Below are 22,767 nucleotides of genomic sequence, written 5' to 3' on the forward strand. Positions count from 1 at the left end.
ATATGTAACACAATGGATGAGCTGCAGGACACAAAGGGATACCTGTAATAAAATTCTGAAATTATTACTGCTTTTCACAGTCTATAAAAACTGTACATTCACTGAATTACAGTCTCCATCAAATTGCTGACCCTTGTCCTGAGCGAGAAATTTATTGTATTCCTCATACCTGAAAAGGAAAGGCAGCATTAGTTTAGGGGTGCTGTCCTTTTTATTATTAGCAGAAACAACATTCACACTGAAGGAAAATATTTCATCCCCAAACCACGCATCAGAAAATTATATTTTGCCAAATTTACGACCCTTTCACATTCCAACTATTTTGTTTCAAAATGATCTCTAATACCCAAAGATGCATATTCTGCTATTACAGTATAATTTCTCTTAACACCCTCAGGATAAAAGGACAGGGTTCTAAAACAGGGTAATAATACATAGTAGCATTTTCTATTGTTCCTGAATTATTTTCCCAGTAACTTAAAATTCTATGCAGACATTCTCATAGATGTTTATTAGAAGAATACCCTCCAGGGCTGGGAGATAGCTCAGTTGGTAAAGTGCTTGCCTTACAAGCACAGGGCCCTGGGTTCGATCCCCAGCACCGCAAAAAAAAAAAAAAAAAAAAAAAGAATAATACCCTCCATTAGCAAAAATGATCTTTGAAACATTTACATATATATTATGTCAATGCTATGGTTTGAGTGTGTCCCTCAGGGGTTCATGTGTTAGAGGCTTGGTCTTCAGTGTGGTAGTATCAAAAGTGATGGGATCTATAAGCAGTGGAATCCAGTAGGAAAGATAAGGTCACTGGGGTTACTGCTCGTAGAAAGGATTATAGTAGCTTTCGTGGGCCTCTGATTGTTTTTGAGAAAGCAAGTTGTTATTAAAGAGCAAGCTTGACCTAGCTCACCATGTGATCTCTCCCTTCACACACACTCAAGCCATAATGTCATCTGCCATGATGTGACACAACCAAGGAGGCCCTCACCAGAGCAGAGCAGAAGTTAACACTATGTCCTTGAGTCTCCAAAACTGTGAGCTAAATAATCTCTTTTCTTTATAAAGTACTCTGTCTCTAGTATTTTGTTATAGAAACATATAAACTAATATAAATCATCTTTATCGTCTTGCATTGCCAGTTATAATAAATTTGTTCTACCTCTTTAGAAAATTTATGCAAGCACAAGGCCCTGATGCAAGCACAAGGCCCTGAGTTCAATCCCCAGCACCGCAAAAAAAAGAAAAAAAAAAAAAAGAAAAAAAGAAAATTTAAATTCCATGTGGTTTTATATCTCATACCCATAGGTTCCTTTGGCACCCATCTTTCTCCTTGGTATAAGTAATCACCTAAAATTGTCTAACCGTAATATATTTTTTAAACCTCTTAGACCTTTTCTACTACCAACGATGTTTTTTTTAAAAAATATTTTTACTTGTAGAAGGACACAATACCTTTATTTATTTTTTATGTGGTGTTGAGGATCAAACCCAGTGTCTCACATGTGCGAGGCAAGCGCTCCATCTCTGAGCTACAGCCCCCAATGATGTTTTGAAGCATTCATTTCTCTGCATTCCCATAAGCTTTAAACTGTTGCTCTTTGGAATCCTATAGCTTTGACCAGCTGTTTAGTACAACATTCTTCCCTGAAGCAGTTGTGATCTTTTCTCTACACATTTAGAGATGTGTTTTGACTACCCTCCCTTATTCTGGAGCAGTGGTCTCCCTACTTCAACAGCGCAGCAGGGGCTGGGGTTGTAGATCGGTGGTAGAGCACTTGCCTAGCACACGTCAAGCACTGGATTCAATCCTCAGCACCATATAAAAATAAGTAAATAAAATAAAGGTATGGCATCCATCTACAATTTAAAAAAATTACAGCCTGAAGTATTTCCTTAAAATAAGAATATCTTTTTCTCAACTTCTTCCATTCCAAGGTCTTATTTTTTCAAAGGACTCCCATCACCTACAAAAAAAAAATCTCAAATAGAAAACATCAAACAAAATACTTTAAAAAATACTTTTAGTTATAGATAAACACAATACCCTTATTTTAGTTGTTTATTTTTTAATGTGGTGCTGAGGATTGAACCCAGTGCTTCACGTGTGCTAGGTAAGCACTCTACCACTGAGCCACGACCCCAGCCCCCCAAATACTTTCTTAAAACTTTTATGAACATTGCAACAGATGCCTCTTCCTTTAAAAAGTCCCAATTTACAGCTTCCACCCTTAATGCTATTGAACTTATTGCTATGACAACTAAACAGTATCTACCTAAATGTCATCTCTCCATTTGGAATTGGCCAGATCATCAAAAGGTTCAAATTACTGCAAGGGGTTAATCCACTTTCAGACAACTGTATTTCCCATGTGTCTCAGTCCTATCAGGGCTGCTATAACAAAATATCACAGGCTGGTGGCTTACAAACCACCGGAACTTATTTCTCACAGTGCTGGTGACTAAGAAGTCTGACAGAGTTCCAGCAGATTCAGTGTCCAGGGAGGACCCACTTTCTGGTTCACTGATGGCGCCTTCTGGCTGTGTCCTCATGTGGAGCAAGGGTCTAGTAGATTCTCTGAGGCATCTTTTATAAGGACACCAATTTCATTCATGAAGGCTCTTCCCTCATCACCTACTCACCTCCCAAAGGCCTGGTCAGATTAACACCATCACCGTGGAGGTTAGGATTTTAACACAGGAATTTGGGGAATGGGGGCCCAAGTATTCAGACCATAACACTTTGGTTTTATGGTTTTCCTTTTCATTTTGTTTACCTCTGAAGCAAGCTATAATATTAATGTCTTTCTGTTTTGAGTCAGGTTGTGTATCTTTTAGCTGCATCACTCTGAACTTGCTAACCTTAAAAATCCCATCATCACTGAAGAATTGGATATTCTGAGGCTTTGCTACTTTTGTTGCTGTTTTTGTTAGCACCGCCAGATTGCTGTGAATGGTACAATATTGCTTTTGGATGCAATTTCCTGGGCTTGACTTACAAATGCCCTCTGTTGGTTTCCTCTGAAATCCGTCACACATTCTCCTTTGTAAAATGTATTGCCACTGTATACTGCAAATATTGCCTGTGACTTTGCCTTTTACAAGCTGCCTATCTAATCATGGAATGTTAGTAAAGAGATGGGAAAATTTATGAAGATAGATCACTGCCTATGAGACCGTTTCTAATCATTTTATGTCTACCCACACTAATTTTTATGATGCTCATATTGGTATATTTTTCCATTTAATCCAAGTCATCAATTACTTACTGACTGCCCATAAGTCTATACTATCAATCTATGCAAATAGAAGCCTAAGTCATAGCTTACTTTTAGCAAATTTACATTCTCAACAAAGACACGCTGGAGGATGCTTCAGTACTGGAATATTTCAAAAGAAAGAAAGAAAGAACCTCTTTTTTCCTGATTTTCTAAATAAAATATGGTTGCCTTATAAGCATACTTTGATTTAGTGTATGTCAATTTGACTACACGCAAACGAGTCCTTGAGATTATACATACAATACCAAGCATATGAGAAGTAGCAATTTACAATTTTGTTAAAGAATGATTCCCAGAACTTAATATCAACAACTGAATCTCAATATACATATGTTAGTCTTCATTCATATTGCACATTTTGGGAGAGAAATTATATGCTTCAGTGCAATGAACGATTTGGGAATGAAGAAAATCTCTAGATGTGTCCTTTGAAATTCTCAAAAGTCTACTTCCCCGCATACATTTTATCTTTTTTTCTCCACATGCCCCTTCTTTTGGCAGTTATTTTTAAATAGATGAATGAATGCTTGATACACAGGAAGGGCCTAACTGCAATCGTCCTCCTGGGAGCTCAACAAGCACTATGGTAACGTGCCACACCACATGCTAACTGGGTTCTCAAAGACAAATCCAACACTGGCTTGCACAGGAACTCAGTCCCATGCTCTAGCATTGTCTGGAGCGGAGGGAGGCCGACATTAATTCATCTCATGCCACTCCCCTCTGTCATAGATCTATGTGGAACTTCAAAGATCTTTCATGCCTGCATCTTGTAGGAAAAACTTCACCTTTTTAAGATGAGGTTGTCTCATTTTGCTTATTTTTTAAAAAAAATTTTTTGTAGTTGTAAATGGACAGAATACCTTTATTTTATTTGTTTATTTTTATGTGGTGCTAAGGCTCGAACCCAGGGCCTCATATATGCTAGGCAAGTGCTCTGCCACTGAGCTACAAGTCCCAGCCCTCGTTTTACTTATTTGAAGTCAAATATTTTTCTTAGGTTACTTTGGTCTTTTTTCATCTCTCATTTCTCGACTTTTCCTCGTGGTCAACCTCCTCCCACAAGTATGCACAGGATTAACCTCCTCATACACTGCGTTCCCACTTAACATTAATATTATGCTCTACTGAGTGACTACAATACTGGACAGCTGTTGCTGGAATCGGTAGGTAATGGCCATGCCATGGTTCAAAGTTAAGACCAGCACGGGACTTTCTTAAACAGAGAGTAAACTTACTAGAGCAATGAGTCTTGCTCTTCTTTCAACACACAGTAGGCTCATGTTTATCTACAGTGTGAAAGGTCTTGAAACTCTGTCACAGAAGAGGCCTTCGGTGGTCTTTATGCTCTCTAAGAGTCTGGTTTATCCATGGTCGTACATCACACATGGGAACTGGTTTTGTCCCTCTACTGAGAATTCGTTTTCCCTTAGGAACAGCATTATAAATGTTTGCTGTGGTGCTCCACAGGTCTCCCTTGAGGAACTGTCACTTATTCCCTATCCGCGGGCAGTGCTGTGGAGAACACATGAACTGGGGCAGACAGAATAACTGCACCCACACACATCCACTTTCTAATCCCTGGAACATGTGAAAATGTTCTCTTACGTGGCAAAGGGGATTCTGCAGATGTGATGACGTTAAGGACATTGAGATGGGAGGATGAGCCAGGACGATCTGGGTGGGCCCAACAGAGTCACAGGATCTTTATGAGAGAGAAGCAAGGACAAGAGTCACAGGAGGAGATGTGATGATGGGAAGCACAGGTCCCAGAAGGAGAGAGAGACACTGGAAGAGGAGGAAGCAGCCACAAGCCCAGGAAAGCAGGCAGCCTCCAGAGTGTAGACAAGGCGAGCAACGGGGGTCTGTCCCAGAGCAAGCTTAAGGAAGCAGCCCTGCGGACTCACTTTTGTCTTCTGACCTCTTCAACTACAGTTTTTGTTGTTTTAAGCTGCTAAATTTGTGGTAATTTGTTGGAATTAATACATGTTCCAAGAAAAACTATCAAAGTTTCTGTGGACATGTAATTTTGGAAACAATATTCCCAATATGGTCTTCCAAATGTCTATACATTAAGAAGTGTTGCAATGAAGAGCCCTGCGGAACTTTGTTTCAATCATAATTTCCCAAAAGTATTTAACCATAGACATTTTAAAGAATACTACTTAGGGGCTGGGGTTGTGGCTCAGTGATAGTATACTCTCCTAGTGCCCATGAGGCCCTGGGTTCACTCCTCAGCACCACATAAAAATCAAATAAATGTACTGTGTTCACCTACAACTAAAAAAAAATACATATATATATATATATATATATATAAAATAAATAAAAAATATATATATTTCTTTAGAATTACTGTGCCGTGGCATTTACTCTGAGAGTTACTAAATGGATGGTGGTAGTGCAAAGAGGTGCAGGCATTCTTGGAAACACTTCTTAGATGGAAACTCCATCCACTGAGCTCATTCAGTGAATCATTTCCAAGTGTCCTTTAAGGCTGAATATTGTGATAGGTCCTGGGACAAGGGTGGAGGGCATGACATATGAGATTATCATTTAGTAGGACATATGATACATTGACCAAAAATTATAAGCCACATAGAGCAAACTGCATATGAGAGAAAGACAGACAGATGGTGGTTAGGGAGAGATGAATGAACTGCTGTTGGAGTTTGCCCGGGATGGGGGGGTGGGGGGTTGGGGTGTCATTTCTGGGAGAGAAGGAGTCAGAGAATGAACTTGGGGAGTTGGCATTTAAATGAGTCCTTTAAGGACAGAAAGGCTTTGACCAGAAAAGACTGGTGAGAAGAGAGGAAGGACATCCAGAGGAGGATCAGGGAGCAAACCCATGGACTGCAGGCACTACCCAAATCAAGGACTGAGCTGCTTCCACAGGGGGTACACGTCAAGCCTGTGCCATCCTCATCTGTGCAATAATAAGAACTTAAACTTGGGGTTCCAGTTCTAATAAAACACCTACATTTATCATGAAAAAAGAAAATGATAGATATATGCTTTTAAAAATATGTAAGTATTTACAACTAAATTTTTAATTTAAAACTTCAGTTCTGTCTTAAATACTCCCTTCGAGGATATTTTTCTGCTTGGAGTGAACTTTCTGAGATTATATAGTACTTTTTTGGGGGGAGGGTGCCGGGTACTGGAGATGGAACTCAGGGGCACTTTACCACTGAGTTACATCTCCAGACCTTTTTACTTTTTTGTTTATTTTTTGAGACAGGGTCTCACTAAGTTGCTGAGTCCAGCCTTGACCTTCTGATCCTCCTGCCTCAGCCTTTCCATTGTTGGAATTTCAGGAATGCACCACCATGCCCAGTCCTATAAAGTTTAGATATGTGCTCTATAAAGTTTAGATGCTTTTTCCTTTTCCTTGTAAATCTTCCAGTCAGAGAAATACAGCCTTTTTCACTGTTTCTTGGGCCTTTGAACTTCAGTTCAGAATTAGAGCGCATTTATTTCAAAGCATTTAACATTAATTTTGTGTGCAGGTATATCACTGAAAGATTCTGCTTTGGTAGTAAATGGTAGAGGAGGACCATTTCTGTGCTGACTTTAGTTTTTGGTGTTGGATGTCAATGTTGATGGGAGCAAAACCTACCTTACTGTTTGTTTTTGTAAGCCTAGAATCCAGAACAGCGCCTTTTCCATGGAGGCATTTGGCGTGTTTGTTCAGACAGATGGTAAAAGGATCATGGAAGTGAAATCTTGGCTATCCTTGGGTCACTTTAAAAGAAATACATTTTTTATTTTTATTTATTTATTTATGTGTGTATTTATTTACTTATTTAAATAAGGAAAAAGAAGATCAAAAACAGGTGGCAAAAGAATTTTTTTCCTAGCTTCTAGAAAAACTAAGGCATCTCTAGAAGAGATGTCTATACTGTCTCTGGCTTAAGCCAAAGCTGCTCCAGCAACCAGTTATTTTCTACAGTTATGCTGGGGAAGCAAGGGCAGGGTTTAGAGGATCCAAGGGCCCCCTCCCAAGGAGCCTGTGGACAAAGCATGACCTCTGGAGATTGTGCCCCCCTGCGTGTCTGGCAAACACCTTCTCTTCTTTCAGGCGGGCTCAGGTGACACCTCTGGGAGCCTGGGCTCCCTGTGGCAGTTGTTTACTTTGCCCTTTGTGCTCTCCAGCACTCTGTGCAAAACTCTCTCAAATATCACTAATCACATTTTATCCTGTTATCTGTTTACATATCTGAATTCAATTCAGTGAAGTCCAGCTCACATTGTACTGCCCTAAGTATGTGCCGGGGCTGTGCTGGGGAGGCTACGCTCAAAGGCCGGAAGGACTCCAGCCTTAGGACGACTCTGGCCTCCTACAGCGGCAGACAGACAGCACCCAACCACTTAGAGATCTCTGGAAGGGCAGAACAGGATGCAGTCCGAGAGGACTGGACCAGGGCGAGACTGTGAACTCCTGGACCGAGGGTCTCAGTTCACATCCTTAGTCCTGAGCACAGGTTCTGAGAAGCTCCAGATTGTTACAGAGCAAGGGAGAAGGGAAGAGAAGCAGGAAGGAGGGAGAGGAATCACAACGTGCCTACTGGGTACCTGAAGGCAGGATTTTCGGGCTCCTGGAAGAGATCTTTCAGAGCAGATAGTTCAAGATCAGTCCTAAGAGCGCATAATACAGGGCATGATAATCGCCATTTGATGGAGACAAGCCGGCACTCGCCCCGTATTTAACTGTGGTCCCCCAGGTGCCCGTGGATCACACTGTCCTCCCTGGAGGTCTACGGAAGAGACTTGCTGGGGCTGCCCTCTCGGGGCCACCAGCCTAGATCTTTGCCTCTGCAGTACCAGAGGCCCTTCTGCTACCACAGGAGGATTTAACGGGAATTTTTTTGCCATCCGTTTTCTCTTCCAGCTTCCTCTGTGTAGTGGTCTTAAGTTACGTCGGCAGATGGGGAAAGGAATCGCGTTTCCAGCCTCAGTCTGCATCCCAGAACCGTCTCTGAGCAATTTCACCCAGCAGGGCAGGGAGGAGGGACCGGGGATCAGCACCCCCAGGAGATGACAGTGTAAAGTATGCCTCAAATTTTCATCTTCAACGGCTGGTGTCATCTAACTCCCTTGGGAGAGACTATGCCCTGTTGCTTAGACCAGCAATATAATCTCTCACTATTCCAATGCCAAAATATCAGTTACAAGTTCATTTGTATGATGGGATCCACTGGAGTTCAGACCCTGGAACAATGGCGTAAGTCGGGGTATGGGGTGCAACACCCGATGGGATTGAGCCCATGTGAAGTGAACTAAGGGAAAGTCAATTTCTCTGTATCCTCAAATATTAAGTAACTTAATTCCAAACTGCTCTTTGTCTTATTAAGCAGTAAAAGGGGAGCAGGTAATCCTGAAGGGTTTTTCTTCTTGGAAGTCCCAATTAGAAAAAAATTAACACTCCCATAGCACCCCAGCTCTCCCCACATAATGATACTGAAAAAGCAATAAGTGATTTTTAATTAGAAATAAATGTTTTACCAGACGCAGAAGTCCAGCTAATTGTGAGTCTGTTCACATGAAATATCTAGACTAGGTAAATCTAAAGAGAAAGAAAGCAGGTGGGTGGTTGTCAGGGGCTGAGAAGAGGGAGAAATGGGAATAACTGCTAAATGGGTGTGGCCTTTTCGTCCAGGTAATGAAAACGTGTTGGACTGAGACGGCAGTGTGGCTGTACAACACTGTGAATGTGCTCAGTGCCACCGAATTGTCCTCTTTAAATGACTGATTTTATGTTACGTGAATTTGGCCTGAATAATTAAAGCATGTTTTATAATTAAAAGAGTCATCATTTCTCATTGCTGAACAATCTACCACCATGGGGAAATGGGGAGGATTTTGTTCCCATTCCACAGTGATAACAGGGATTAAGTAGGTCTCTCAATTCTAGTATTTGTCACCTTTTGACCTTTTTGTGTGTGTGAAAAGCACAGTATTTCCCAGATGTCTGTAGCACAGAAGTAATTCACACCAATGACCCCTGATTTGTTTGGCCACACAGTCTAACTTCACAGTCAGCATCAGCAATGGCAAGAACAGCAACTGTTGATCTACAGTTACCAAGTGCTGGCTAGGTCACCCAAAGCCAGCTGAATAGGCCTGTGTCTACCTGACTAGGCCCAGCGGGCCTGTGTGGCCTAGCTGGCTGCAGGGAGCGGCATTCCAGGGTGGTGACAAGACAAAGAGGACAGATCGCTTCAATTCAGGGGAAGAATATGAAGACGGACAATTTCCACACACTTTCAGGATCAAAGCAAATAAATGTTAACAGAGAGCAGAGAGCTTTGGAAAAGAAGTAGCTTTTTTCTTTTTGACCTTTTTATACTTAGAACACAGGCTCCAACACAGAGATCCAAAGCAGGTGGCTGTTCAGGGGAAGAAGTTCCATAGCTTAGAGGACATCAAAAACACATTTAGAACAGAAGTGACAAGAAGGGATCTTGAAAGGAAACTACAACACAATACCATCAAACACGTGGCTCAGCCGGGTGCGGCGGGGCATGCCTGTAATACCCACGGCTTGGGAGGCTGAGGCAGGAGGATTGCGAGTTCAAAGCCAGGCTCAGCAAAAGAGAGGTGCTAAGCAACTCAGTGAGACCTGTCTCTAAACAAAACACAAATAGGGCTGGGGATGTGGCTCAGTGGTCGAGTGCCCCTGAGTTCAATCCCTGGTACCAAAAAACAAACAAAACACGTGGCTTGACCCCACTCAGGAGAGGCTGGCCAGTTTTGCCCCCACCTGCCCTCTCCACACCCCACATGCCTTGCCCTGGACAGACAGGTCTCCCTATCCCTCGCCCACCAGCCCACCAGCGCCCCAGCTGTTCTCCTTGCCTCAACCCCAGTTCTTGGTACACCTCTACTCTTTCCCGTCTGGACCTTAGGATATTTTCTTCCTATTGCGGCTTTGTCTTGCCTCCCAGACTGAACGCTTAGCTTTTCGAGCTGATTTCCCCTGACCAGGATCTAGACACTCCACCAGCAGGACCCCCTTCATCCACAGTTGGCCCAGCCAGGGATGTCACTTGAGGGCTGTGTGTCCTCACAGGCATGGGAACTGTTGCATTCTGTTCTGATGTGACCTTCTTCTTCTCAGGTGTATCTCTCAATGCTATGTATAAAATATGGCTCTAGTGTTGATTCAGACTCACAAACAGCCAGACAGGCTTCATACTTAGAAGGCATTTTTGAACACAATGAAAAGCAAAATTTATTAAACACTTTCAAAATCCCCTCATTCTACTGCAATAAGCCAACCAACTCATATATGTGTGTAAATATGTATATATACGTGTGTATACACACACACACACACACACACATACACATTATATATATATATATATATATATATATATATATATATACACACACACAATTTTCCCCCCATGTTATGTGAGGGAAAAAGAAAAACATGTATTCTTGTCACAAAATGTTCTACAAGCCACAGAAATTAATTGCAGTTTCATTTCCTGGAAAAAGTCCTAAAAGAGGAGAGAAGCGTCTGTTTCTCATGCTTATCAGGCTGAGATGAAGTGCATGGCAGGAGTGGGTTGAGAGCAGGCTCCTACTTTCCCTTGGACAGGAGCTCTGAGACAGAGCGCTGAGCAACATGGACGGGGCTAGATACTGTCCCCATGCAAATCCCGCCCCAGTCCAGGGCAGCTCCTGGTCAGCTCCATCCTGATACCACAGTCACTAGCACGCATGAGGCAGTGTCACACTGATCTGGTTCTTTTGATCGCTGACTCTGACCTTCAGCAAGTCGTTTGAGCTTTCTGAGTCCGTTTCTCCACTCATAGGACGGGAATGGTAATATCTGTTGTGAAGAATTTAGGATGACTAATGATGCCGTGACTTACAGCTCTGGGGCAGATAAGCTGAGGTCCTGACCCCCTGTTCCACAGGCAGTGACCCTACTAGGACATAGGGTCATTGTGGTTGTAATTTAGATAAGATGAGGTGGCAGTGGAGGAACATGCGCCCTTAATTCTACATGCAGGTGCCCACAAGGGAAGATGACCACCCGCAGACACAGACACAGCAGGAGAGCCATGTGACAAAAGAGGCAGATGCTGAGGAACACCAGGGACTGCCAGGCACCAACAGAAGCCAGGAAGAGGTAAGGAAGGATCCCCATCTGTCTCAGAGAGAACATGGTCCTAACTTGATTTTGGACTTGCTTACAGGACCATGAAATAATACAACTCTGTTATAAACTATGTGGTTTCTGGTACTTTGTTATGGAAGCCGAGCAAACCAGTATGGTGGTGGAGGTCTAATTTACTTAGTGCGCGTGTGTATTTTCACTGCAGAGGAAACACACTTAGAGTAAACCAGGAAGGCAAGAAGGAAACTTCTCCTGTGTATCTGCTATGATTTGAACGTGTCCCCAGAATTCGTGCTGGAAACTTAACCCTGATTGCCACAGTGTTGGGACCTGGGGTTTAATGAGAGCTGATTGGGCCATGTCTCTATAGTGGCATTGGTTAGTCATTGCAAAACCATACCTTATTATAAAAGCAAGTTTGGCCACTCTTGCTCCCCACTCTTGCCCTCTATTGCTCTTTCACCTTCCTCCATGACATGATGCAGCATGAAGACCCTGGCTGGATGCCAGTGCCACACTCTTGGACTTCCCAGCCTGCAGATCCATGAGCCAAAGAGGTTTATGTTCTTTATAAACTACCCAGTCTCAGGTATTCTGTTATAGCAGCAGAAAATGGACTGAGACAGAATCTAACAATGGAAATGTCATGATTTCCTCTGGACCTGACACTGCCTCTCCAAATGCCCTCTCATCACTCTGCCTCCCACTCACTCCATCCTGGCATGTGCCAGCTATGCCTCCTCCTTAGGGCCTTTGCATCAGCTGCTTCCTCTGTGAGTTCCATCTTTCCTCAGTGAGCCTCTAGCTATTCAATTAAACACTACAAAGAGAACTCATTCACCTTCAAATAAATACTCCCAATTTCCCTCTATTTTTTAAATTTTTTCCATCTTCTCGCTAGCTTCTAATAACCTAATAACACAATTTGCTATGTGCATTATTTATAATGTCTGCCTTCATGCTAGGACATAGCCCCACAAGGGCAAGATCTGCACCTGCTTTGTTCACTGATGGGACCAAGCATTTAAAACAGGACCGAGTTCACTGGAGGGACTCAGCAAACATTTTTTTAAGCCCATCGTTCATTTTTAAACAACCACATAATTATTACAGAAGCCATCTATGTGCACTGCAAAAAAATCAGAAATAATTAAAAGCTTCAGATTCCCACTATCCAATAAAATCTCTAAAACTAAAATAAATGAGAACAGTTTTTTAAAATCTTCTTTTAAGTGATTCCTTAAGGGTTCCTAATCACCTGAGAAGAAATGTCATACCCCTCTGCAAGGCTTGTGTGTAGATTAAGTGAACTAATATATCCAAAAACTTAACACAATGCTTCCCATAAAAAAAAAAAAAAATAAGTAGTTGCTATTTTCTTTCTTTCGATTTTTTCTTTAACATCTATCCCATCTCCCCAACTTCCTAAGAGTATGTGGCAGACACCTACAGACCAAATAATGGAAAGATGCTGTTTTCAGAAGGGAGGTGGATGGGGAGGGCCTCCCCCTCTCAGCACCCCCAGCATCCAGCCCTACGGTCCAAAATCACCATGAGGCATGGCCACTACCTATTCCAAGGGATTTTGTAAACAGCCACAAAACAGTAAGCAATGATAATGATCTTTTTATATCACATGCCCCTCATCCCCATTTACAAAGAGTATCCAATGAACTTTTCTTTTATAAACAGAAGAACTGGGGTTCAGAGACTGTAAGTGACTTGTCTGGGTTTACTCAGTCAGTAAGGAGAAGGGCTGGGACTTAATTCTAGAATTAGAAGATCATCAGCGACAAGGGCGCCTTAGTTGATGTTTAGTGAATTACATACTATCACTCGTAGAGTCCCATTCACAATACGTGAAATCCCCTTCTGTCCTTTCTAGATCATGAGCTACTTCCCATCCATCCTCTATGTAGGTGACTTACCTGTCTTAACAGACACCAGTCCTTTTGTTGTTGGATAATTCTCCACCAAAATTTTCTTCTTATAAAAAGGAAAATTCACCCTCAGCAGTAAGGGTGTCAAAAAATGGGGAACACTGTTGAGGAAGCCTGGGAATCACTGCTCTCGTGAACTGTTGAGAAAAAACAAAACATGGACAATGTTTTAGGTCTTTAAGCCACTCTCTGCAAGCCTTTAAGATGATCTCCTTTCCTTCCATTCCTGGGCAGAGAAGTCCGTTTAGAAGGGGCAGCCTTTGGTTTGTTTTTGCTGAGGCTTCCAATTAGGTGAAGTAATATTAATTTTTCATTGCTTATCCTAAATTTATTGTAGGTCTTCAAGAGTATTGTGCATAAACTGTTCCGACTTTTGAGAGGATAGAAAGAATCACACCCATGAACGCTGAAAACTTGCGTTCTTACGCGCAGAATTCTCACTTACTCTTCATGGTAGGTTAGCCTAAATTCAAGGAGCCAGAACACACCCATTCAACCTAGCAGAGAGAAGGCCGGAATCCTCAGGTCATCTCTTTCCCCAGAGGTAGCCAAGGCATCTTTTATTCACATACAAATCGGATTTAGCTAGGTTTAGAAGCTCCCTGTGGGCAAGATACATGATCCTCCCCCAGGAGAAAACCATGAGGTAGTAACCGCAGAAGGTAACTGGAATGGAGGAGGGAAATGTCCAGGACACAATCCCAGATTCAGATATGTCCTTTGTCAAAACAGGTGAAACAAGACCACACTGAGGCAATGATACAGGAGGCAGCCCCTCCGAATCTCAGGGTGCCGGGGGGGTCCTCTATGTGTCCTCAGAGGGGGCATCTCAGTTCTGGCTGAGGGACTAGCTTGTGTCAGCCCAGTAAAAATCTCTTCCAAAACCCACTGAAAGACACTGGAAGGCTACGCGGGACTCTCGCAGGGAGGGGGAGTGACGCCAAGCAAGCCTGGCTTCCCTTTCCTGACACTTTTCCTTTTGAGACATCGACTGATTTTGCAGAAGCACAGGCCAAACTGCTGAGAAGCCGGGGAGAAAGCAGCTGTTTAGAGACACAGAATGTGAGCGGACTTCTTGTCCCGCTCAGAGGATGGGAAGGTCCCAAAGAGAAGAAGCCAGCAGAGAAGCCAGCTCAACATTCTGCCTCTGGCACACCTGCGGATTGATAGGTGATGTGAACCAGGCAGAAAGCAGCAGAGAGGCCGCAGCACTGAAGAGACCCCGGAACCGTCCCCGTGATGGGGGATGACAGAGTCCAGGGTCCACCAAAGGAGTCCAGGTAAAGAAGCCGTACTTCCAGGAGGGCTAAAGGCTGCACCTGAGGGCGAGGGCCTACAAACTACCATGCCAACCTCACAGCAGCGCAGACCCTCAGTCCCTCTGTGGATTAGGGAGGTCTGTCCTACTCCAAATGCCCATTAGAAGCAAAAGTAAGCCCTCAAGAGAAAAAATGCCAACCTCCACGGTATCTACAACTCTGGCACAGAGTACTGTATTCCAGCAGCAATGACAGGGCACACCAGGACCAGGTTCAAGAAAGAAGCAATGAAAGTAAACCCAGAGGTGGCCCAGATGGAGGCAGGATGCAGTCTAAAGTAACTAGCAGGAATGTGTCCAAGATTATAGATGTAGATTTTAACGCTGTCTTTCAGTAACTCACAGAACAAGCAAAAGAAAAAGATCGAATAAGGACTCAAACGATTTGAACGACACAAACACAACCTTAGTCACCCATATAGTAATACTGCACCCAACAACTGTGACCACATATTCTTCTAAGGCACATACGAAACATTTATAGAAAATGACCATACAGGCCACAAAGTAGGTCTCAAGAAATTTCACCAAATGGAAATCAGAGTATTTTAAAGCGTGCTATTTTGAATTAAAGTTTCACAGAAAATCGTAAAAATAAAGTTTCGTTTTTCAAACGTGAGGTAAAATTTTCATATGGTGAAATGCAATGCTCTTAGAGTATACAGTCTGAAACATTTTGAGAAGGGATCTGACTGTGTAACCACCAACAAAATAAAAATATAGACTATTTCCATCACTCCAGAAAGTTCCCTTGGGCCCCCTTCAGTCAATCCCCACAGCCCAACAGAAATGTTCTCGTTTCCAATACCATAAATCAGTTTTGCCTGTTCTTGAGCTTCATAAAACGGGCCCATCCAGCGTGTGTTCTTTTGTCTGTCCCTACACACCCCACATAATGTCTCTGAGATTCATCTGCACTGTTATCCACGGTTGGTTATGTTTTATTCCTGAGAAATAGTCCATTTTATGAAAATACTGCACATTTTTTTATGCCTTCTCTTATGGAGGGACATTCGATTGTTTTCATTTGGGGACTACTTTGAAAAAAGCTGCTATGAACATTCTTGTATGAGTCCTTTTGGGAACATGCACTTTCATTTCTCTTGAGTAAATTCCTTATCCTTGGAGTAGAATTGCTAGGTTCTAGGCTGATAAACGTTTAATTCTGTAAGAAGCGGCCAAACATTTTCCCACAGTGCCGTTTTCTAACTCTACCCATAGCACCCGAGAGCTCCAGGGGACACAGCCTTGCGCACATTTGGGGTTGGCAGCCTTGCACTTTGAGTCTTTTTGGTATGGCTCATCCCACTCAATGACAGAAAGACGAACACCCCAATTTTTTAAATGGGCAAAGGACTTGAACAGACACCCCCCATCAAGGAAGACATGTTAATGCCAGTGAGCCCTTGAAAGGATACAGAATCACTAATCATTAGCAATCAAAACTCTGATGAGACGCTGAAATAGTTAATGGGTCCCAATTAAGGCTCTTTTTTTTTTTTTTATTGTAAACAAATGGGATACATGTTGTTTCTCTGTACATGGAGTCAAGGCATACCATTTGTGTAATCATAAATTTACATAGGGTAATGTCGTTTGATTCATTCTGTTATTTTTTTCCTTCCCCCCACCCCTCCCACCCCTCTTTTCCCTCTATACAGTCCTTCCTTCCTCCATTCTTACCACCCTCCTTAACCCTAACCCTAACCCTAACACTAACCCCTCCCACCCCCCATTATATGTCCTCATCTGCTTATGAGCGAGATCATTCATCCTTTGGTTTTGCGAGATTGGCTTATCTCACTTAGCATGTATTCTCCAATTTCATCCATTTGCCTGCAAATGCCATAATTTTATCATTCCCAATTAAGGCTCTTTTTAATGTAAAGGCCACTCCATGAAGCTAACCTGTAGAAACATCCCAAACATTTCAGCCAACTCTTTGTCCAAGGATGGTGGGAAGGGGGAGGCGAGACAGATATGAGTGAATCCTACAGACCCGAGGGCTAACCAGGAACTTAACGCTGCTTTTCTGGTACCTGTTTAGCATGGATTTTGACCAACAGCTTTGATACTTTACCAATACCTGATGCGCACAGACACTAACCATTAATGTGATGATTTTTCAAGGCCTAATTAGCACAGGTATGGATCAATGCCCGACCCAGCAGGTATAAAACCCCTGGACTACCACACTTCCGTGGCAATCTGCTCTCAGGTCCCCTCTCACTGTCGGGGAGCGCTATCTCTTTTCTTCTCACTTAAACAAATCCTACTCCTTTCACTCTGGCTTTTTGGTTGTTGTCCGTGGATTTCTTTCTTTGAATTTGCGAGACAAGCAGCCAGAAAGAACTTGGTGGCGAGCTGTCAGGATCCGCCATTAAGAGCCGCAACACTCGATAGAGCTGGAGGGGAATCTGGCCTGCCAGCTGTGTGATGCCAGCAGACATCCCCTGCTGCGATTAGCTGCCAACCCCAAAACAGGCTTGCTCAGCTGCAGAGGCCTGCAGCTCACACACACCCCACCCGCCAGCAGAAGTGGAGAGAATCAAGTTTCATCTCAAACTTCAGATTTATTTATTTGTTTATCCTTATTTTTTTTTTTTAGTTATGTGTACATGACATTAGAATGTATTTTGACACATCATATATAAATGGAGCATAATTTCCCATTTTTGAGGTTATACAGGATGTGGAGTTGCACTGGGCATGTATTCACATATGAACATAGGAAAGTTATGTACGATTAATTCTACTGTCTTTCCCGTTGCCATCTACCCTCCCTCACCCTCACTCTGTACAATTCCTTCCTCCCCTGCATTCCCATCCAACGTGAGTCAGTCTGCATATCAGAGAGAATATTCAGCCTTTGGTTTCTGGAGATTGGCTTATTTCACTCAGTATGACAGTCTCCAGTTTCACCTATTTACCTGCAAATGCCATAATTCCATTCTTCTTCATGGCTGAATAATATTCCATTGTGTATATGTACCACATTTTCTTTATCCAACCATCTGTTGAAGGGTATCTGGGTTGGTTCCATAGCTTGGTTATTGTGAATTGAGCTGCTATAAACAGTGATGTAGCTATGTCACTGTACTACGCTGATTTTAAGTCCTTTGGGTATATGCTGAGGAGTGGGATAACTGGGTCAAATGTTTTCTGAGAAATCTCCATACCACTCTCCAGAGTAGTTGCACCAATTTGCAGTCCCACCAGCAATGTATGAGTGTACCTTTTCCCCCACATCCTCGCCAACACTTATTGTTGCTTGTATTCTTGGTAATTGCCATTCTGATTGAAGTGAGATGAAACTCAGTGTAGTTTTCATTTGCATTTCTCTTGTTAGTGATGTTGAACATTTTTTCATGTACTTGCTGACTGATCATATTTCTTCTGTGAAATGTCTGTTCAGTTCCTTTGCCCATTTATTGATTAGGTTATTTCATTTTACTACATTTGGATTTCCAGTTTTCCCAGCACCATTTGTGGAATCCGAGGCTATTTTTCTCCAATGTATATTTATGGTGCCTTCGTCTAGTATGAGATAACTATATTTATGTGGGTTTGTCTCTTTTGTCTTCTATTCTGTCCCACTGGTCTTCATGTCTGCTTTGGTGCCAACACCATGCCATTTTTGTTACTATGGCTCTGTAGCATAATTTAAGGTCTGGTGTTGTGATGCCTCCTGCTTCACTTTTCTTGCTGAGGATTACTTTGGCTATTCTGGGCCTCTTCTTTTTCCAAATGAATTTCATGACTGCTTTTTACATTTCTATGAAGAAAATCATTGGAACCATATTAGGAATTACATTAAATCTGTATAGCGCTTTTGGTAGTATGGGCATTTTGACAATATTAATTCTGCCTATCCAAAAACATGGGAGATCTTTATATCTTCTAAGGTCTCCTTCAATTTCTTTCTTCAGAGTTCTGTAGTTTTCACTGTAGAGGTCTTTCACCTCTTCCGTTAGATTGATTTCCAAATAATTTCTTTGAGGCTATTGTGAATGGGATAGTTTTCCTAATTTATCTTTCAGTTGATTCATCACTGATACATAGGAACACAATTGATTTGTGAGTGTTAGTTACATATCCTGCTATTTTCCTGATTTGTGAGTTCTAGAAGTTTTCTAGTAGAGTTTTTGGGGTCTTCCAAATGTAGAATCATGTCACCAAATAGGGATAGTTTGAATTGCTCTTTTCCTATTTGTATCCCTTTAATTTCTTTCTTCTAATTGCTCTGGCTAGCACTTCCAGGACCATGTTGAATAGAAGTGATGAAAGAGGGCCTCCTTGTCTTGTTCTCATTCTTAGAGGGAATGCTTTCAATTTTTCTCCATTTAGAATGATGTTGGCCTTGGGTTTAGCATCGATGGCTTTTACAATGTTGAGGGATGTTCCTACTCTCCCTACTCAAACTTCAGTTTTAATACCATCTCACATCCATTAGGATAGCCATTTTGAAAAATACTGACAGTAAGTGTTGGTGAGGATGTACAGAAATTGAAGCCCTGTGCCCTGTTGGAGGGAATGTAAAATGGTACAGTTGCTGCTGAAAATAGTATGGCAGTCTCCGAAAAAGGTAAAAATAAAATTACCATCTGATCCAGCAATTCTACTTCTGTGCATATACACAAAACGAACGAAAGCAAATAAATTTTAACAAGAAGGAAATTGGAATCCACGAATAACGTGTTTTTTAAAAAAAATTTTTGGACCTTTATTTAATTTATTTATTTATATGTGGTACTGAGACTAGAACCCAGTGCCTCACACATGCCAGGCAAGTGCTCTACCACTGAGCCACAACCCCAGCCCCACAAATAAGGTTTGATGATATTTCTATGTATGGTTTCAAGTCTGAAAATTTGGTTTCCCTTTCTTAAATTTCTTTCCATTTATACAAAATAGGGCTGGTGAAACTCCTAACAAATTTCCCAGCTGGAAGCAAGGTGTAAACTGAACTAGATCCGTGGATGCCCACTTACTGTGGAGGTGGCCATGTACAGCTTGTTCTCTACTGAACGCTTCCGTTTGGACTCTTCACCCCATCTCTGTTCATTTCCTTACTCATGGACTTCAAGAGAACTCTGCAGAATGCTTGAAACAGTCTGTAGTTCACAAATGAATAAATCTGGGCACTGTTTTCAAATACAAGGTCAAAAATCAACAAGAACAAGGCAATAAGTGTTTGATACCACACCCTGGGGCCTGCAGGGAAGGAGGAAAAGGAAAAACAATGTGATCCTTGAATGTGTATCACAGGTAACTCCTCTGAATAAGGTGAAAAGCAGACTTGCAGTTTGGAGCTGATGCCACAGCCTCTACTGTCTGCGGGGTCTGTCCTAAACAACCTCACAGGGGTGATCAAGAATAAGGAATCAAGGGCTGGGGAGATAGCTCAGTTGGTAGAGTGCTTGCCTTGCAAGCAGAAGGCCCTGGGTTCAATCCCCAGCACCGCCAAAAAAAAAAAAAAAAAAAAAAAAAGGAATCAAGAGCAAGTAGGCTGTACTTCAAGTTCTGCTCCAGCAGCCATGAAGAATGGGTGTTGGGACCCCATCTCCAGGATTCATTTACTTCTGCAATTCATAATGCCTTTGACCTGGCATTTGAGAACAGATTGTAACAGGGAGACCACAGCTGAGCTACTCAGAAGGTTTCTGCCCAGGAGTCGTGACTGTGTTGCTGGCTGCTTCCGGCCAGGTGGTGGAATTAGGTTTCTTTCTGCATGGCTTCAGTTTTGTGGGTAGATACACCACGGTCACTGAAGAGTGTCTTCTCAGTCCATTCTCAGTAGCAACTGGCAGAAGCACCAGTGATGAGTTTTAGTGACTCTCGGTGGACAACAGCACCTGAACAGTGATGCTCTCTCCTTTTCCTTCTCTAAGGCCCCAACCCGATGGCAGCACAGCGGCCATGATCAGAACCAGGAGACCCACATTCCAGTCTCAGCTGGATACGAAATTATATTGTAAAGTAGGAGAAAACCCTATATCCAGGCGCGGTGGCACATGCCTATAATCCCAGTGACTCAGGAGACTATGTCAGCAAGATCACAAGCTCAAAGCCAGCCTCAGCAACTTAGCAAGACCCTGTCTCAAAATAAATAAAATAAAATAAAAAGGGCTGGGGATGTGGCTAAGTAGTTGAATGTACTCCTGGATTCAATCCCCAGTACCAAAAAACTTAATAAACAAACAAACAAAAGCCCTACATAAATTACTTCCTTCCTCTCTGCTCTACCTTCACATGCTAGGAGGAGGACAGAGTTTCTGCTACTCCAACTCCTATGTATCCAAGCCTTGTTTTTTTTTTTTTTTTTTTTTTTGGTATTGGATTGAACTCATAGGCACTTAACCTCTGAGCCACATCCCCAGCCTTTTAAAATATTTTATTCAGAGACAGGGTCTCAGCAAGTTCCTTAGGGCCTCGCTAAGTTGCTGAGGCTGTTCCTCCTGCCTCAGACTCCTGAGCACTGGGATTACAGGTGTGTGCCACCACCCTGGCTTCCCCAGCCTCTTATCCAGTGGAAATTTCTGGGAACACATAGGTGTAAAAGGGATACTATAAGCTGCATGGCTGGAGCTTCAAAGGTGGCCTATCTAAAGCCATCAGCATGCATCAACCTCTTTTGGATGGATACCAGAAGATTCTGGCTCAAAGGTGGAAATTCACCACCTCCACATAATCTATACCATCCCTTTGCACAGAAAGCATTTCTCAGCCAAACTACAGGTCTTGGTAATCTGTAAGCTTACTGCTACTATTGATTTTCCTTTCTTTCTTTTTTTCACCATGAGGCTGCAGAGGTGAAAGATGTACGCCTGCAGCTCCTTCGACGCAGTGCTGTTCTCTCCTGCACGCCAGACCACTCCTGATGGCACCGGTCCCTCATCTCCCACTTCTGTGTCACCAGTAACCTCTGAATCCCAGGTACAAGTCTTGCTTAGTTGGTATTTATCTTGACACCCCACTGAACCACCTACAGTCCCCTGATAGAAGATGCCACTAACTGAATGTCCTTACTTAAATTTTTCTGTTTCCTTGATACTGTATCTTCCTGGCTGGTTGGAACCCTCTACATACTCTATTTTTCCTCTATTGTAAATCTTCAAAGTAAAGCAAATATGGAGTCCTCGTCAGTTGAATGACAATACGGTTATTTCTAAGCAAACACCTGTCATTTGACTTTTCCATTCGGTTGTTCTCCATGCCTGGTTAGCTTTTAAGAACTCTTCATTTGTTTCTTTCTTTGAGTATCCCTTTAGCCTGTCATTCCCACTACCGCCCTAACCCAGGCCATCATCTCCGCACGCCTGGCTCGCAGGAATATCCTATTAAACATTACTGCCAGGTTGATCAGGATGTGCCACTGGCACAAAGGCCTTCCTTCCTGTGAAACACAGAGTGACTTCCCATTATTCACGGGATAAATTTCTATCAGAGACTGGCATCCAAGGTCCCTACAACCTGGCCCACTTTACCTACCCAAGCTTCTAGATTCAACACCTTCAAGCCCCCATCATAGATTGTCCACTCTGGACACATCGGTGTCCTGGTTATCCCAAAATACCCACGATATGTCTCAACTCTAAGGCTCCCGTGTTCTCAATGAACAGCACAGAAAGCTCTTGGTTTCCCTGGACCTTCCACTTCACGTTCCCACTGCGGCTGTGATTCCTGAAGCATTCCCAACAGAGAGCAGCACCCGTAGACTCGCCACGAAGTCTCCACTCTTCAGAGTCAAGCAATTCCACCAGGAACTGTTGCTCCAATCAAAGCAGAAAGCAAGTGACAGGCAGGGAGTGGCCAGGCAAGGAGTGAAGGGTCCTCTACGTTTGTGACGCTGGCACTGAATGTTTTTTCCATTACAGACGGTGAAGGAGAAGGAGGAGGAGGAGAAGGAGGAGGAGAAGGAGGAGGAGGAGGAGGAGGAGGAGGAGGAGGAGGAGGGAGGACAAAGGGACAAAGGAGTTGTTTTTTTTTTTTTCGGTGCTCAGTGAAAGTACACATAGAACCTGAGCATCACAGATGGAATTCATTCCATTCTTTTCAGTAAAGTAGCTCACCAGATAAATACCTCCGCAGGATGTT

General features: G+C 42.8%; 1 protein-coding gene across 1 annotated transcript in view; it reads right to left on the bottom strand.

Annotated features, from left to right (window-relative positions):
* The window catches only part of Cracd (capping protein inhibiting regulator of actin dynamics), a 257,454-nt gene that overhangs the window by 119,335 nt on the left and 115,352 nt on the right, over positions 1-22,767 (bottom strand). The window contains 1 exon segment of the mRNA XM_047566900.1: positions 13,341-13,489. The gene's annotated coding sequence lies outside the window, so the exon portion shown is untranslated.

The sequence above is a fragment of the Sciurus carolinensis genome, chromosome 10 (genome assembly GCF_902686445.1).
Source record: "Sciurus carolinensis chromosome 10, mSciCar1.2, whole genome shotgun sequence".
Classification (NCBI taxonomy): Eukaryota; Metazoa; Chordata; class Mammalia; order Rodentia; family Sciuridae; genus Sciurus; species Sciurus carolinensis.